We start from the raw sequence: 3,843 nt of genomic DNA, 5'->3' as shown, positions 1-3,843 counted from the left end.
TGGCCCCGCCTTCTTTAAGATCTTGAAAAAGGGAAGGGCATGCTCCGCGGACTTGGAGATGAACCGGCTCATGGAAGCAACGTGGCTAGTGAGCCGACGCACGTCCTTGATCCGTTTGGGTGCCTCAATCTGCTCGATGGCCTTGATCTTATCCGGGTTTGCTTGAATGCCGCGCTGGGACACAAAGAACCCGAGAAGCTTGCCGGACGGGACACCGAAGCCACACTTCTCAGGGTTCAATTTGAGGTTGATCTTGCGCAGGTTCCCAAATGTTTCCTCCAGATCTTGCACAAGTGTTGCTTTGTCCTTGGTTTTGACCACTATGTCATCCATATAAGCTTCCATATTTCTATGCAGCTGGGGTTCAAAACCAATTTGGACTGCCCTTGCAAAGGTCGAGCCAGCACTCTTTAACCCAAAAGGCATCCGTAAAAAGCAATACGTACCACATGGGGTGATGAATGCCGTGTTTTCCTCGTCTTCCTTTGTCATGAAGATCTGGTGGTATCCCGAGTAGGCGTCGAGGAATGATAAGAGGTCACACCCAGCCATGGAGTCAACAATCTGATCGATGCGCGGCAACGGGAAGGGTCCTTTGGACAGGCCTTATTGATGTCTGTGTAGTCAATACACAGCCTCCACTTCCCATTTGCCTTGCGCACCACTACCGGATTGGCCAACCACGTCGGATGGAGTACTCCCCTCACTAAGCCTGCCGCCTCTAGCTTTCTGATTTCCTCCGTGATGAACTCTTGCCTCTCCAGAGCTTGCTTCCTGACCTTCTGCTTGACGGGCCGCGCATGAGGACAGACAACAAGGTGGTTCTCAATCACCTCCCTGGGAATGCTGGGGATGTCGGAGGCTTTCCATGCAAACACATCGACATTCGCCCGTAGGAAGGTGACGAGCTCGCTTTCCTATTTTCCGTCAAGGGTGGAGCTTATGGTAAAAGCTCCTCCCGTGCCGTCCTCCTTGAGTGCTCTTGCCAGCGGAGCTCTCTTGCACGTTCTCAACGGAAGCACAACACCCCGAAGAGGTGCGCTTGCCGGAGTGGGTGCGAGGTGTCTCGCCGGTCTTCTTCTCTCCCGGGGCTCCGTCGGCAGGAGCAGGTGCCTTAGCGGCAGCTGCTGCAACTGCTTCCCTGTAGAGTTGGTCGGCGCAGATTAGCGCATCTTTCTTGTCGGAGGGGACGGTGATGATGTTCATCGACCCGGGCATCTTCAGCATGTTGTAGGCATAGTGCGAAGCCGCCATGAACTTGGCTAGCGCCGGGTGGCCGAGGATCCCATTGTAAGGCAAGGGGATCTCGGCTACATAAAAAACAATCCTCTCCATCCTGTGGTTTAGCTCGCCTCCGAATGTCACGGGCAGCGTGATCTTTCCTTTCGGCTGACTCCTCCCTGGGTTAACCCCTTGGAACGTGCCCGTCTCCTCGAGGTGTCCATCAGGGATCTGTAGCCTTTTGACCACAACAGTCAAGATCAAGTTCAGGCTGGCCCCACCGTCAACCAACATCTTTGTCACCTTGAGGTTGCGGATTGTTGGTGATACCAACAATGGCAAGCACCCGACCGCAGTGGTGCGGTCAGGGTGGTCCTCGGTGTCGAAGATGATTGGCGTGCTGGACCATTTTCGTGGCTTCCGTGCATCAAACGATGGCTCCACCGCTGTGATCTCACGCACCCACTGCTTGAGTTGGCAGTGGGATGTATGCAGCGAGGTGCCACCATCGACGCACATGGCCTCCGTGGCTTTCTGGAACTTGTGGTCGCCGGACTCGTCGTCCTCGTCATGATCAGCATCTTCCTGCTTCTTGTCGCGGCCCCGGGCGGGCCTCTCTTGCTGATTATCCTTGCCGCGGCGGCCTCCTTGGCCGCCACGCTTCTTGCCGGATCCCTCGGCACCATCTGGGCCTTTCTCCTTGTCCCGCTGCTCATACTCGGCTTTCTGCTTCTCGGCGAGCAGCTCTACCTGCCGGCAGTTTTGGAGGTCATGGCTCTTGGTGCGGTGGATCTTGCAGTACTGCTTGTCGGAGCCTCCCGGCTTATCGGCGGCCGCCAAGGCCCGACAAGCATCGCACCCGGCAATCTCCTTGCCGGGGTCGCTCGCCCTGGTCTTCTTGGTGGGGCCGGTGTCATCGGATCCCTCGACGGCAAGCACGGCCTTGCCCTTGCGCTTCCTATTGCGGCGTCGGCCCTTCTTCGCTGGGGTGATGGTGTCATCTGTGGAGTCGGTTTCCGCATCGGCATCTTCGCCGGGGTACCTCCTTCCCTCTTCAGTGCGAGCGCACCGATCGACTAGAACATAGAGCTTGGCCACATCCTTAACCTTGTTCATCGCCAGTTCTTCACCCATCTTGCTGTTGGAAATATGCCCTAGAGGCAATAATAAAAGTATTATTATATTTCAATGTTCATGATAAATGTCTTTTATTCATGCTATAACTGTATTATCCGGAAATCGTAATACACGTGTGAATACTTAGACCTCAATATGTCCCTAGTGAGCCTCTAGTTGACTAGTTCGTTGTGATCAACAGATAGTCATGATTTCCTGGCTATGGACATTGGATGTCGTTGATAACGGGATCACATCATTAGGAGAATTATGTGATGGACAAGACCCAATCATAAGCATAGCATAAAAGATCGTGTAGTTCGTTTTGCTAGAGCTTTGCCAATGTCAAGTATCTCTTCCTTCGACCATGAGATCGTGTAACTCCCGGATACCGTAGGTGTGCCTTGGGTGTATCAAACGTTACAACGTAACTGGGTAACTATAAAGGTGCATTACAGGTATCTCCGAAAGTAGCTGTTGGGTTGACACGGATCGAGACTGGGATTTGTCACTCCGTATGACGGAGAGGTATCTCTGGGCCCACTCGGTAATGCATCATCATAATGAGCTCAATGTGACCAAGGTGTTGGACACGGGATCATGCATTACGGTACGAGTAAAGTGACTTGCCGGTAACGAGACTGAACAAGGTATTGGGATACCAACGATCGAGTCTCGGGCAAGTAACATACCGATTGACAAAGGGAATTGCATACAGGGTTTGATCGAATCCTCGACATAGTGGTTCATCCAATGACAACATCGAGGAGCATGTGGGAGCCATCATGGGTATCCAGATCCCGCTGTTGGTTATTGACCTGAGAGCGTCTCGGTCATGTCTGCATGTCTCCCGAACCCGTAGGGTCTACACACTTAAGGTTTGGTGACGCTAGGGTTATTAGGAAGACAAGTATGTGACTACCGAATGTTGTTCGGAGTCCCGGATGGGATCCTGGACATCACGAGGAGCTCCGGAAGGGTCTGGAGGTAAAGATTTATATATGGGAAGTCGTCAAACGGACACCGGGAAGTTTCGGGGTCATACCGGTATTGTACTGGGGCCACCGGAAGGGTTCCGGGGGTCCACCGGGAGGGGCCACCCCTCCCGGGGGGCCACTTGGGCTGCGTGGGGCAGGGAGCCAGCCCCTGGTGGGCTGGCCGCACCCCCTCCCTTGGGCCCTTGCGCCTAGGGTTGAGGGGGGGAACCCTAGAGGGGGCGCCCCCTTGGCTTGGGGGGCAAGCCACCCTCTCCCCCTCTCCCCTTGGCCGCCGCACCCCCCCTAGATGGGTTCTAGGGGGCCGGCCCCCTTCTCCCTTCCCCCTATAAATAGAGGGGTGAGGGGAGGGCAGCCGGACCACCCTCCAAGGCGCAGCCCTCCCCTCCCCAACACCTCTCCTCCTCCGTTGTGTGCTTGGCGAAGCCCTGTCGGAGTACTGCCTCTCCACCATCACCACACCGTCGTGCTGCCGGTGGAGCTGTCTTCCTCAACCTCTCCTTCCCCCTTG

The sequence above is a fragment of the Triticum dicoccoides genome, chromosome 2B, assembly GCF_002162155.2.
Source record: "Triticum dicoccoides isolate Atlit2015 ecotype Zavitan chromosome 2B, WEW_v2.0, whole genome shotgun sequence".
NCBI classification, from domain to species: Eukaryota; Viridiplantae; Streptophyta; class Magnoliopsida; order Poales; family Poaceae; genus Triticum; species Triticum dicoccoides.
The sequence above is the reverse complement of the archived record's forward strand: the minus strand, read 5'-3'. Positions refer to the sequence as shown.